We start from the raw sequence: 15,575 nt of genomic DNA on the forward strand, positions 1-15,575 counted from the left end.
TTTAGCAAAGCCCTGAGAGATGCCCCCTTAAAATATAACATAATGGAAAAACAAGTCTTTTCTTTGGTCAAAGTTATCAAGGATTTTAGGGTATACATTTTATATTCTCATATAGTAGCCTATGTTCCTAATTTAGTAGTCAAAGACATCCTAACTCAGGGAGGTCCAGATGAAAAGAGGGGAAAATTGATTGCTACTATTCTATAATATGACATAGAAATCAAACCAACTAAGTTAATCAAGGGCCAAGGTTTAGCCAAGCTCGTGGCTGAATCAAACTGTCACGCCTTGGATATAAACTTTATTGCACAAATAGATAATGAAGAGGAGGTGGCGACTCCACTAATCAGCCAGGCTTTATTGAATCACCATGGTATTCTGATATCATTTATGTTTTACTGATTTTACAAGCTCCTCATGAATTATCTAAGACCAAAAATAGTTTTTTAAAGATGAAATCCTTAAAATTTTGTATATTAGACAATGCTTTGTTTTGGAAAAAACATGAAGGTATTCTTCTCAACTATTTATTAAAATATGAATCTGACAAAGTATTACAAGAGTTTCATGCAGGTGATTGTGGAGGACACCTTTACTGGAAAACCACTGCTGATAAGATTCTTAGAGCTGGTTTCTACTGGCCTACCTTGTTTTCTGATGTAAAGAAACATTTCACCTCTTGTCACAAATGTCAAATTTTTGAGGGAAAGAAAAAGCTTCTACCTTTACCCCTCAAGCCAATCTCTGCTGAAACACCTTTTCAACAATGGGGTTTAGAATTCATTGGTGAAATTCACCCACCTTCCTCTGCCCAACACAAATGGATCCTCACTGCCATAGACTATTTCACAAAATGGATAGAGGCCATACCTTCAAGGCAAGCCACTAACACTATTATCATAACTTTCCTTGAAGCCAACATTATATCAAGATTTTGATGTCCAACTAAGCTCATTACTTTTACTGCAGTAGCCTTTAAATCCAAAAAAATGATAGATTTTTGCAACAAGTATTATATAACCCTGGGCCATTCCACAGCATATTATCCTCAAGGAAATGGACTAGTAGAATCCTCAAACAAAAGTTTGGTGAACATCATCAAAAATTTGTTAGAGGACAATAAGAAAACATGGAACAAAAAGCTAGTCAATGCCTTATGGGTAGACAGACTAACCACTAAAAAATCGATTGGTACATCTCCTTACCAACTAGTTTATGGGATGGAAGTTTTTTTTCCATCCTCCTTGGGAACATCAGTGATGAATTTGTTTCAAGAATTGCAGGTTGAACCAAATAGTATCCAAAGAAGAATCAACCAAACAATTCATCTTCAAAAAACCAGGGAGGAAGTATACATCATATCTCAGGTTGTGCAGGAAAGGATTAAAAAGATTTTTGATAAGAGAACCAAGGCTGAATATTTATACCTTGGTGACAAAGTCCTAAAATAGGATTCAAGGAGGGAAGATAAAGGTAAACATGGGAAATTTTATTTCCTATGGAAAGGCCCATATGTCATTTATGCTTTCAGAGGTAATAATGCTTTCTTCCTAAGAAAAATGGATGGTACAGAAGAAGAAGAAGGTGGACCAGTGAGTGCTCGAACACTCAAACATTATTTTGAACCTAACTACTGTTTTTTTATTTTTCCACTGTACATATTTCATTTTTCAAAAAGTCTAGTGTGGATTGGGATGGTGATTTTTGAAGTTGAAGCCTGAAGAGAAGGCCCTAAGCTTTAAGAATTCACTGTCATAAGTATCAATAATGCAGAGGCATAGAGGATAATTTTGCAAGGTAACATCAACAGCAGTTTAGAGACTACTAATCTATAAAGTTATGGACATTTCACAAGGAAATGTCATCCCCAAATGGAGCCACTGTTAGGTTCCTATACCAATAGGAGTCATAATTTTGAATGACTAAGGTTAAGCCTTGTAATATTGTACACACCTTTGCTTTCTACAAATGTTTTCTATATTAAAAAATAAAAAAATGTAAAGAGGGTATGTCCTAAAAGAATAATCAAAGGACAAAAAGAATGAAAAGGTAAAAAAATTGAAAATATATGAACCCCAAAATACAAAAAGAGACCATGAAAGTGTGCAAGTCAAAATGCCACTACTATTTAATTTTTATGCATAATAAATGATTATTTGTAGCTTGTTACTTATGCCACAATCCATGGTATTCAAAATGTTTAAACTTGGCTATTTCATACTTTAAATTTTATGTTTATAGGTAGTGAATAAATCTGACCAAACAGTGTAATCTTGGTAGATCATTAGATAGGTAGAGTGAATAAAAGGAGCTCATCAGTTTAATCTGAGCCCTTGGATGATAAAAGTTTAGAATTAGATAGTTTATTTTGTAAAGAAAAGAAAAATATTGATAAGGGTTTGCTAGCCTCAATGCACCCAAATAAAGTGAAGAAAAAATGGTAGGATGAGTAAGTAGGTAAGTAGTAGAAAGGTTGCATAAATATCACGTCATTTGATACAAAAAGAGCTTATGTCATTGTTCCAAATCCATCATTTAAATATGCATAAGTGGTAAACAAAACGAAATCAATGGTTCACAATTTGGTTTACTTAACATCCCCTCATTCATTTTAACCCCTATGACACTCACTAACATCCCTTTCATAATAAAAATATTAATACCTATAGTTTTTAAGTCAAAAAGGCTCAGAGCATTTCTCTGAGTTCCGGTGGGACCGGACCCTTGGCTTGATGACTTAAGAAGGAAAGGCATTAAATTCCCTTATAATGCATTCATCCCCCTCACAAAATTCCTTTTCCTAAGGTTAAGTTCTCTTGCCTAGGAAAACCCCTTTATAAACATGTTTTATGTAAAAAACCAACCAAACATATTTATCCTAAATACTAAATATAGGGAAAGCATACAACATTTCATATACCTAAGTGCAATACCCCTCCACTCATTTTGCCACATATTAATTTTTTAACTTCATTATTTAAATTCCTGAAAAAACCCACTACCTCATATATATTTAACTCCCTTATACAAAATAACCCCACCACTTAGTTTAGTTATAAACTATATTACTACCCCATAATCCCATAAATATATTAAATCCTACCCTTATTCCTTAATCCCTCATTAAATCACCCCTGACGAAGACTAAGTATTAAGTTAATCATATACCATTAGTGATTAAACCCATGGGCCCCCGAAAAAATTTGTGGGTAAATCTCCGTGCAGCTTCACCTCCCAATCCCCGTATGATCTCCCTCCCCCTCATCCAATGGCTCACATCCATATTGGGCCAACCTAATGTCCACCCTTTACCCACCTGATAAGGTGGTTTTCCTCCTGGCCCTTGATGCTACGTGGCAAATACTGAATGGAATCGGGCAACCCCTCCCGAATACTGCCAGCACCACAAAAGAAGTGTGATGGCCCTCCAAAACCACTGCCCCCTTTCAACCAAAAATGTTCACTGTTCATCAATCAATGAACCGGCCAAAAATTAATTGTTTTTGCTATAAAATCCTGTTTACCCCTCTTTTCACGCAATTGTTATTGAGAATTCAGAAAAGCCATTGCAACCCCTGCAAATAGCGGAACTGCTCATTGACCTCTGCCATTACTCTAGAGATGTCGCAGACAACCTAGTTCATCCATCAGTCCATACCAGAACCATACTGTTATGAAACCAGCTCAAGAAAAGATATAAAAGATAGATCAACGCCTTAGAATTCAGCCTCTTCGAGGGGGCAACCTCCTTTACATTACATAAATGAACAATTCTTCGATGATACAAATGACAAAACCTCCTTTATATGTATAGGAGTCTAAGGAGTCACAATATAACCCAGCCGACCTAACAATAATAATATAAAGCCATAAAAATAGCAATAGAGGGATTCTATGGGGCACAGTAATAACAATAAGGGGGCAATAGGGGCACAAAAATATTAATAAGGGGTATAACTACAATAGTAATGGGGTAATCACTAGTATTAAAGGGACCCAACATGCCCTCTCCTTCAAAAAAGTGTTGTCCTCAACGCTTGAGTAGTTCTAGATACTTCTGTATAAAATTCTCATCCTCCCATGTGGAATCTTCAGCAGATAAGTTCTTCCACTTGATAAGATACTCCGAAATTGATCGATTTCGTCGCTGTCAAGTTCTTGTTTCTGTGACTGCTTCCAGTTCCAATATAACTTTTCCTTCCTCGTCAAGTTCTAGAAATATTGTTTGAACAGGGAGCTTGTCACCTATAACCTTCTTTAAACATGAAACATGGAAAACTGGGTGCAATCGAGAAGCTGCAGGAAGCTCCAATTTGTATGCCATAGTACCAATCTTTTGCAACACCTTGTACGGATCATAATACTTTGGTGATAATTTATTATCCTTCTTAGCTTTCTTGAGGGACATTTGCTTATATGGTTGTAGCCGTAGGAATATCCAATCACTTACATCAAAACTTCTTTCATTGCGATGTTGATTTTCCTATTGTTTCATTCTATTCTGTGCCAACACGAGGTTATCCTTTAAGAGTTGGAGGACTTGTTGTTGATGTTCGATGTGATGTTCCACTGCCTGAACCTTAGAATTTTCTCTTAAATATGATGTGATGGATGGTGGTTGATACCCATAAAGTGCCATAAATGGGGTTATTTTTGTTGCTGTATGGAAGGAAGTGTTATACCACCATTCAGCCAGAGGCAACCATTTGACCCATTGTGTCTGTTTATCATATAAAAAGAAATGAAGATATCCTTCCAAACATTTGTTTACTATCTCAGTTTTCCCATCATATTGAGGATGATAAGATGAGCTATGAGCTAACTGAGTACCAAGACAAGAAAATAATTCTGTCCAAAAATTTCCAGTGAAAATGGGATCTCTGTCACTTACAATAATCTTTGGGTTTCCATGTAGCTTTTGAATTGTTTCCATAAATGCAGTAGAAACTGTACTGGCCTTAAATGGATGTGATAATGCACAAAAGTGTGCATACTTGGTAAGTCTGTCAACTACCACCATGATGACACTCTTTCCCTCAGACTTGGGTAAACCTGTGATAAAATCCATTGAAACCTCCTCCCAATGTTGGCTTGGAATGGATAAAGGTTGTAATAGACCCGGTATCTTAATTGTTTCAACTTTATTTTGTTGGCAAACCAAACATTCCGCCACAAACTTTTGAATATATGATTTAAGGCCATCCCAAAAAAATTTCTTCTTAACCCTATGGTAAGTTTTTAAAAATCCTGAGTGCCCTCCTAAGGGAGAAGTGTGCAATCCATAAGAATCTTTTGTTTTAGCTGGGAATTCTTACAGAGGTATAAGCGATCTTTGTACCATAATGAATCATTTTGCTAGCTAAATGTATCAGACGTACTGTAATCTTGTTGTAACTTTCGAATAAGTGCCCACACTTCTTCGTCATTCTTCCATTCCTCCCTTTCTTCATTTATCCAATCTAGTTGGATAATAGAAATGGCGCACAAAAATGCTTCTACATCCTCATCCTTTCTTGAGAGTGCATCTGCCACCACATTTTGCTTGCCATTTTTGTAGATGATTTCAAAGTCATAACCCAACATCTTTGTGACCCACTTTTGTTTCTTTTCAGAGGATAATCTTTGTTCTAAAAAGTATTTAAGGCTATCATGATCCGTTTTTACCTTGAAGTGTCTTCCCATTAGGTAGGGTCGCCATTTCTTAAGTGCATGGAGTATTGCCAACATTTCCTTCTCATAAATAGCTTTTCTTAAAAACTTTCCCTTGATTGGACGACTTTCAAAAGCAATGGGTCTTTCATCTTGCATTAGAACAGCACCAATTCCATTTCCTGAAGCATCACATTCCACAATAAAGGTTTTTGTGAAGTTCGGTGTAGCTAAGACCGGTGCTTGGCACATTGCCTCTTTAAGATGTTCAAAGGCCTTTGTTGCTTCCGGAGTCCATGAAAATGCATCTTTCTTCAATAATGTTGTTAGAGGTGCTGCTATTCTCCCATAATTCTTAACAAACTTGCGATAATACCCTGTCAACCCGAGAAATCCTCGCAGATGCTTTATGGATGTGGGAATTTTCCATTCCTTAATGGCTTTAATTTTGCTAGGGTCTACCTTAACTCCTTCATGAGATACAATATGACCCAAATATTCCACCTCCTGGACTCCAAAGAAACATTTGGATCTTTTTGCATATAATTGTTTCTCCTCCAATAGTTGTAGCACCCTGTCAACATGTTCAACATGATCCTTCCAAGACTTGCTGTAGATTAGTATATCATCAAAAAATACTAACACAAATTTTCTAAGGAATGGTTTGAAAATTGAATTCATCAAACCTTGAAATGTTGAAGGTGCATTGGTAAGGCCAAAAGGCATGACCAAAAATTCATAATGACCCTCATGAGTTCTAAATGTTGTTTTTGGAATGTCTTCAGTCTTCATTCTGATTTGATGATATCCTGAAAGAAGATCCAACTTGGTGAAGTAAATTGATCCATGCAATTCATCCAGTAATTCATCAATGACAGGAATGGGGAACTTATCTTTAATAGTGAGCTTGTTGAGCTCCCTATAATCCAGACACATGCGCCATGATCCATCCTTCTTGTGCACCAATACTACTGGAGCAAAGAAAGAACTTTGACTCGGTTGAATTATACCAGCCTCTAGCATTTCTGCAACCATACGTTCAATTTCACTCTTTTGGACATAGGGATATCTGTACGGCCTGATGTTTGGAGGAACACTTCCTGGAATCAGATGAATAGCATGATCATGATCACGCATAGGTGGGAGACCTTTGGAGTCTCAAATACCTTGGAATGATTGTCCAGGACTTTTTGGAGATCTGGAGAAATAGATGATTCCGATGTGGAAACATCTAGCGAACATAATTGTGCAATTACACCTCTTTGTTCCTTTTTTAGAAGCTTTGTCATACCATTAGAGCTGATTATCTTTCCTGGTTTCCCTGCAATACCCCTTAATTCAACTTCCTTTCCTTCCATAGAAAATTTGATGAAAAGTTCTTGAAAATTAAAAGCTATTGTACCCAAGGATTGTAGCCATTGGACTCCTAGTACAACATCAGCACCTCCCATTGGAATGGAAAGCATTGGGCTAGTCAATACATATTCTCTCATGGATAGCTTGATATTATGGCACTTTCCAGAGCAATTTATTGTTCCTCCATTTGCAATCATCACTTGACACTCTGGTGCTGGATATAGGAAGCAATTCAATTCTTTTGCTACCTTACAATGAATAAAATTGTGGGTGCTTCCTGAATCAATCAACACTATTACCTTTTTCTTCTTGATTTGTCCTTCTATCTTGATGGTTTGAGGAGTGGTAATTCCCGCCAATGCATTACAAGATATGGTCGTATTTATTTGTTCTTCATCTAGGCTTTGTTCCTGGAGTATATCCTCTTCTTTTGACCTTTCTTGCTCCTTTTCTTCTTCCTCTTCACAATCTATGTAGAATAATTTCTTCTCAGCACACTTATGACCTTTAGTGTATTTGCTATCACAACTGTAACAAAGCCCTTTTTCTCTTTTTTCTTCCAATTTTTGTGGTGTCAACCTTATAGGTTGTGGAAGACTAGGGGCAACAACACTTCCGTCTTTATAGTTGTGAGTGGTATGCTTCCTGGTTGCCATAATTTTGCTTTCCATTTTTCTTGCTAACCTGAATGCCTTCTCTAATGAATCAGGTTCCCAAAGGCGAACATCATGTTGGATATTATCCTTTAAAGACCCTATGAACACATCAATCCTATGCTCCTCTGGAATATCTTTTACCCTTATGTTCAATTTTTGGAACTCCTCAATGTGCTCCATTATTGAACCCTTTTGTTTGAGACTTATCAATTGGCTAAAAAAAGTGTTGCTTTTTGTATCCTCATAATGTGCTATCAATTCTTCTGTAAAAATTGCCCAAGTGATAAATTGTTTACGAGAGCAAAGCCATTGATACCATACAAACTGATTTGGTTCCAAATATAAAGTTGCCATACGTACCTTTTGTGTGTTTTGCACATTATTGAGATCAAAAATTGCTCCATCTGTAATATCCATGTTGCGGGATCCTTGCCATCAAACTTCCTCATATCGATTTTTGGAATATGGTGGGTCTTCAATCCAACATTAGAGTCTATGGAATCATGATTAACATTTCTTTTGTTCAAATCATGAGTTTCCTTTACAACCTTTTCACCATTAGTAAGTATTTCTTGTAGAAAAATTTTCAAATCTGTCTTCAAATCTGCCATGTCTGTCTTCAAATCTACCATGTCTCTCTTCAAATCTGTCTTCGAAGCATCCATCTTAGCTTCCATGTCCTTTATCTTAGATTCCACACCATTTATCTTAGATTCCACACCATTTATCTTAGCTTCTATTAGCTTTTGTGAGCGTGACATTTGTTGCACTTGTTCTTGTAATTTTGATATATCATGTAGCATTTCTTCCTCTTCTTCATGAGTCATGCTAGAGCTTTCAGGTTCCTTACTAGGTGTTTGCATTTTCTTTCCTTGGGGCATCAGTTGCCGATAATAATGCTTTACTATTCCCTTTGAATTCCTTCAAACCAAGCTTACACAAAAATAAAAATAAAAACTACACACCTTTTTTCACTTTGTAGAAGCCTGATATTGAATCTGATGTATCTCTGTAATTTCGGAACATCTAGTTCTGAAATTGTGACCTATAGTAGCCTTCTGCCTCCTCTTTCCAATGCCACCAGTCTGATCCAAATTGGATTCTCCAAGGAAGAGTTATGAAAAATCTCCCACAATGACCTGCTTATAGACTAGTTCAGTAGAGCCAACTTGTATGACGTGCCACAAATCACTATTTCAACCTTTGGCTCTAAAAAAATATATACAAGAAACTAGAGTCCGTCTTTCTGTACCTTCTTACGAAATTTCAATCTGATTCTCAGAAATAAAGTTATGACGATTGTCCCCAGGTCACCTGTTTGGAATGTAATTCAGGAGTCTGCAAGAAGACCAACTTCCTCAGATCATATCTCTACAAATATAGCACGAAAAGTTCAGAAATTTAGACCCGAGATTCAGCGCAATGTCTTCTCAAATAGGTTTTTTTTAGCTTCTGAAACATCGCAGAAAATTTTTTATAGAGAAAATGCCACGATGACCTGTTGGGAGTAGCGAAACCCTAGAATCCAAGGCTCTGATACCAAATGTTATGAAACCAGCTCAAGAAAAGATAGAAAAGATAGATCAACGCCTTAGAATTCAGCCTCTTCGAGGGGGCAACCTCATTTACATTACATAAATGAACAATTCTTCGATGATACAAATGAAAAAACCTCCTTTCTATATATAAGAGTCTAAGGAGTCACAATATAACCCAGCCGACCTAATAATAATAATATAAAGCCATAAAAATAACAATAGAGGGATTCTATGGGGCACAGTAATAACAATATGGGGGCAATAGGGGCACAACAATATTAATAAGGGGTATAACTACAATAGTAATGGGGTAATCACTAGTATTATAGGGACCCAACACATACGAACCTTTTCAGCCACCATCAACCACCATTTACACTCAATTTCACCCAATTCTAGATATTTAACCATGGAATTCCAACTCCATTATCAAATTCAGAGTCAAGTCACCCTCATAACATTGTTAATTAAGTGAAAAAACATCAAAATTACTTCCATTTTAACACTATCAGCCATAAACAACTGGAAAGCCTCCATTGCCCTAAAAGCTCTGAATCAGCCCCCACACTCAAATTCACAAGAACTAAGTATGGTTTCCCTAATTTCTATGGATGTAAGGCCCATCACTATGCCTCATTTAAACCTGGACCACCTTCCTTTATCTGATAAAAATTTCCAAATAAAATATACCACTGCCCAAGAGTCCCCGCTCAAAGTACATTGCCAAAGTAGGGATATGTTCCTAAACCATGCTAATGAAATTGACCTTTGGGAGTCAAATTTTCCCAAGTAACAGTTCCGCCGAGTCCATATTTTTCCTGAGATTGTTCATATGTGCTATGCTTGCTCTGTCCCAAGTCATAGAACTATCATGTCTCATGACTAGAATGTCCTTTTCATCGTCACTGCTAAGTCTATTAATGAAATGTTGCAGCTCCAACCAGGGCAAAACCTAACTCCACTCTCAATTGGAGACTTGTCGGACCTGTATCCTAAACTTAGCTCTACAAAATTGGTCCAACTATTCTAAACCTTCATCAAAGAAGAGAAGCACATCCCTAAGGACTCCCCCCCATATGTAGCTGTTATCTTTTCCCCATGGGGCTAGAATATTGTAGCCATGATATCCTGCATTTTGGGGTACACCACTAGTGAATAGATTGATAAGTTAATCCTTGCCTTCATGTCCATCTACACTCCAGCATAGCCTCATGCTTTCATTTATGACTATGCCCAATTCATAGCTAATAGGATGCATGAGAAATTCCTTAGAATGAACAATGAAAGCGTTTTCAAGTATTCTTCAGTTTTATACCATATGTTCTTATATTACCAACCTGATAAGTTCCCATTCACCCTTTAGAAGCTGGACACCAAAGGACAGCCCAAGTCAGTCATTTTTCGGACCCCATTGATCCACCAATCTCAGTCTCCATACTCTTATTCTGATTTTATTGATTTATTTGTACACCTAGTCATGACAATGTTGGATGGAAGTCCTCCCCCCTAGAATCAGTCCAGAAATAAAGAGAGTCCTTCAATTGTCTAAACATACCAAAGTGGGTGACTAGTACCTTTACCAGAACCATATAGAAATCAAGATATATGGTTGCATGCTTGCACCATATAAGTTGCCAAGATACCTCCCCATGAGGTTGTTTGCCCTAGAATATTATAGACAAATCATCAATGTAGATGAAGTCAACTTTGTCAATGCTAAGAAGAAGGCTTATTTCAAGATAAAAGACCAACTAGGCCCCTTCATATGCAACTCTAGGGAGGCAGGCAAAGAAGCAGACCTAATTCTGTAGAGAATGAAGTTCCAAAGAAGTTTTGTTTGGAGATATGATCCTTTGGAATTCATCACAAAGAAGAGACAAAAGGTCAAGCTAGGACCTTTCATTCACCATCCCATACCTGAAATAGAAGCATATTCAAATAAAAAAAAATGGGTGGGAGGTACCCTAGTAGACCAAGGTAGCACCAGAGTAAACGTAGAGAATTCTCTATTTGATTTAGAAAATCATCTTGATGACAACTCTTTTCTGTAGGTACCAGAAGGACCAAAAAGAACCATAAGTACCACTCCAGTCATGCAGAATCCTCAGAATGAGGAGAAGATCCCAAAATGAAACAGAGAAGGGGCTTCCACTTCAGGAATGGCCACCTCCAATTTGCAGCAGGAATCAAACAAGAGGCAAAGGCTAAATCCAGCCTCTGAGCAGGAATATACTAAAGACTCAGCTAAGGTCACAAATATAGGAGCAGAAAGAAGTAGGAATACCACTCCATCTAGAGGCATGCAAGAGCCTTCCACATCACAAACTCAAATGTTGGAAGGGCAGCTTAGTGTTGAAGTGTCTTCCTTTAGAATGCCTGTGGACAAAGACCAAGATATCAATGAAAGATATAAAGAAATCAAAGCTAGAAATGAGAGGCTTAAGGCCCAAACATATGCTCAGTACCTGAAGCTGACTCCCACCAATCAAACAAGGCTAATGCCAGCCTTTGACATTAAAGAGGGAATGTTGTAGATGAATTTTGTTAAACCCACAACTCAACAGCCCAAGACAGCATCATATTTTAAGAAGGTGGATTTTGAAGTGTTGGCAAGGGATATTCATCCCATAGACCATATTGAACTACAAAAACAGGCTGGAGAGATGATATACTCCACCCTGATAGGTAAAGCCATAGCTTCCCATCAGCTACAGAACTCTTTGAACAACATCTCAACACAATTCCAGTTAGAGAAGGCCTCCTCACAGGCCAAGGATACAAGGATCAAGTCCTTAGAGGACTTAGTGATTGAATTGGGACACAATACCAAGGATATAAAAGCTACAGAGTAGCTTATTAAGAAGAAAAATGATGATATTTCTACACTTAAGAGGCAATTGAAAATACCCCAGCTGCAACATCCTCAAACTCTAGAAGTCATAGAGAATCAAACCAGACATGAGGAGTTGATGGACTTGGTCTTGAAGTTGAATGATCAACTAAAGGAGACAAAAAAGGAGTTGGACACTTTAATTCAATTGAAGCAAAGAGACATGGCCACAATTTCCAAAGACGTCATCCCTACAGTATCCATAGTAGTTCCTTCTTTACTGGCACCCACTGCTGCACCTGCCACAACATTGCCAGTCACAACATAACCTACAACAACAACAGGTGCACAAGGAGAGAAAGCAGTAAAATTGGTTAAAGCCATGGAAGAGATGTCTATCTAGGCTAATAAAATGAACAGGTTAAGAGAAAAGGTTGCAAGTTTGGAAACAGACAGCAGACTTTCCCAACTGACGCAGAAAGAAGAAGCACAAAAAGCCCAAAGAATGAGTGAAAGGATCAAAATCTTAGAGAAAGACTTAACACTGGAGAAACTACTCAGGAAAACCAAGGAAATGTTGTGGACCTTGATATCATTGACTCCGTCAAGGATATTTGGCCCTCAATTCAAGATATTTTTGAACAAACAAAGTTAGTAAAGATAGATACAGAAGCTATCCAAAAAGTGAAGGAGGAGTTGGGAGGTAAGCCAGAAGATGTCAATAGGCTCATCCACTTCCTCAACAACAAGAATAGATATGAGCTCCATGAGCTAAATATAGAAGATAGGATTGTGACCATTTTAGAAATAAGGAAGGTCCTCTCCAAAAGGAACCTTATGCTTAACTTAGAAGAAAAGTGTCACAATATGCAAATAGCAATTGATAGGTTCATGGCTAAATTCCAGATTTTAAGGGAGAAAGGTCTGCCCAGTCCTATGGTTATCAATGACAAACTCATGACATAGTTAGACTATGATACTAGACTCAGACAGTTGGCAAAGGAGCAAGCCAACTCTTCATCCATAAAAGCATTGCCAACAGGCAAAGTGTTGTACAACACATTTGAGAACTTGTTTTTCCTGGAGCATGAGATCAAACATTTATTCCTCACCAAGCCCAATTTTGCCAAATATACTGAAGTTGATGAAATATATAGGAGAATGATGAATGTAAAGTTACCTGATGCAAAATGGTGGGAGACAATGACAGATTTACTGGGATAAATTTACTACACAGTAAAAACAGAACAACCAGGTAAAACAGGTAAAAACAACACATCAGGGTCAAAGAGTATCAGATGAAAGATAAAAGTTAAAGAAGACTCTAGCATGAAACACTACAACAACAAGCCAGCATACAGGTCTACACTTGAACAATAAAGGCCAGCACAACCATAATAAAAGGGACAACATAAAACAGTTCATTAGCTGTCTCTATCTTCTTGCAAGAAGATATTTCTATTTCCTAGATTAATTCTCAAGTTGTTTTGAGATAATTTGTAAATAATATTTGTATAAATACTTTACAATTTGAAGTATGTAGTGTGGATTCCAAAACATTTCTATAGACTTCTTGTTCTTAATTCTCAAATTCTATTGTATCAATGACTGGATCAGCTAGCTGGATCAAGGAATAAAGATTAGATATTTCACTGGATTCTTGTGTAAATCAAAGTTCAAATAAGTATTCTCTCACATTCAATGTTATTTTTCTTTAATTTTTCCCACATTCTTACTTGTATCTCTAGAAATTGATTAGTTGCACTCTGTGTTGACTGTTATGCATATTTAATGTTTTCTTCACTAAGGAATTCTTGATTGCTCCTTAGTTTAGGTATTTCCTTGTGATATATAGCAAAGGATTTATAATTTCCCTTTGTTCATGATTATCCTCTATTCTTCATCTTAACCCCGGTCTGAGGATTCTTAAGTTCTCTCTCACCCTGGTTAGGATCATTTCACCCATTTGACCTAAAGATTTGTACTTTACTTTGCTATCCTACCCTGTAAACATTCCCTTTAATGAATTGATCTAGTTCTACTATCCATTTGTTGAATCCATAGCCCAATGGCTTAAAGACCTTTCTCTATCCATATGTTCCAAGAATTTCAACACCCATCCTTCAATTCAAAACCAAAACCCCAATTAACATTAAGAACTAGCCTAAAATCCTAGTAAAACAAAGCTAAATTTCATAGAGAGAGCCCTCTCTGAGTCATAGGTTGGCTAGAGCCTATACTTAAAAGATTGGTTTGTGGTTACCTCAGTTTATTCCTTCTTCTTATAACTTCTAAGGACAATTCTGAGTGATAACAGATGCATTATTGGATTCAAAGTCCAACACTTTTTAGCAATATGTCCTTGCTTATGGCAATAAGTGCAACACATGTGCAACCTTTTTACAACATGATTTTCCTTGTCCAATGGAATTTTGGCTTCTTGCTTCCTTTTCTTCAAAAGCTTCCTATATGTAGCCATTCTCTTCCAACATCTAGAAACAATATGGTTATCCAAACCACAAAAGGAACATGCAGTTTTTTTCCCATGCTTATGTGGAAATTTACCATGCTTTACATGATCAAAGGAAATATGATTGAAATCAGATTTATACCTTTCTCTTTCACCTTTGTTACCTTCATGAGGAGGTGAATCGAATGAAGAAGTGGCTCCCTTTGGAACACCATCAATCACTTCAATGCTTTTAGAGCTTTCACAACTCTCTTGTTCAAGTGCATGCTTATGAACACCTTCTTCTTGAAAAGTTTGTTTCAAACTATTGCATTCCCCATGAATACAATCTTTACAAACTCAAGGTAGAGAATCTGAAATGAAACTCCTTCTAGGAATTGTTTCAATTTCCTTCATGGCTACTTTGGAACTTTCTCCATAAGATTGTCCATAGCGAAGACCCAAATACTTAGGCCTTCCATCAACCATTATTGGCTCAACAATTCCCTGTGCATGTTTGCCCAATCCTTTTCCTTTATAGCCCATTTTTGACATCAACTTGGACCCTATGCCTCTCATATGTTTTTCAAAAGAACCGATACAAACATTCTTAGAGGAAATTGAAGACGAAATAGAATTGTTTACCTCTTCTTCAGACTGATACTTAACTAAGGCTTCTTTGGCAACAAGGAGTTGTGTCTCCAACTCATGCATCCTTTCTAGGTTCATATTTGCAATATGAAGTTGGCTCTCCATTTCCTGCAACTTGTCAGAAAGCAACTGCTTCTCTTCCTTCATGGAATTCAACTTCTCTCAAAGTTTGGTGCTCTTCCTTTCATCCTCATACATTTCTCTCACCATATCCATCATGATGAACAAGTCTTGCTTCATGTCTTCATCGAAGAATCTTGTGAAGGAGGAAGATTTTGAGAACTCACTTGTAGAAGTTGTCATTATCGAAATGAACTAAAGAACTTCAACAAAATTCACAAAGAGCTTATTCAAGCAGCCTTTTACCTTGACGTCCTTTGGGTAGGGATAATGCCTTCATCTCTTCTTCCTTCTTGTCCTTTCCCGGACTTATCTATCAGTAGCTT

The sequence above is a fragment of the Pinus tabuliformis genome, chromosome 7 (genome assembly GCF_031772625.1).
Source record: "Pinus tabuliformis cultivar Carrire ecotype Pingquan chromosome 7, CPIR1, whole genome shotgun sequence".
Taxonomy (NCBI): Eukaryota; Viridiplantae; Streptophyta; class Pinopsida; order Pinales; family Pinaceae; genus Pinus; species Pinus tabuliformis.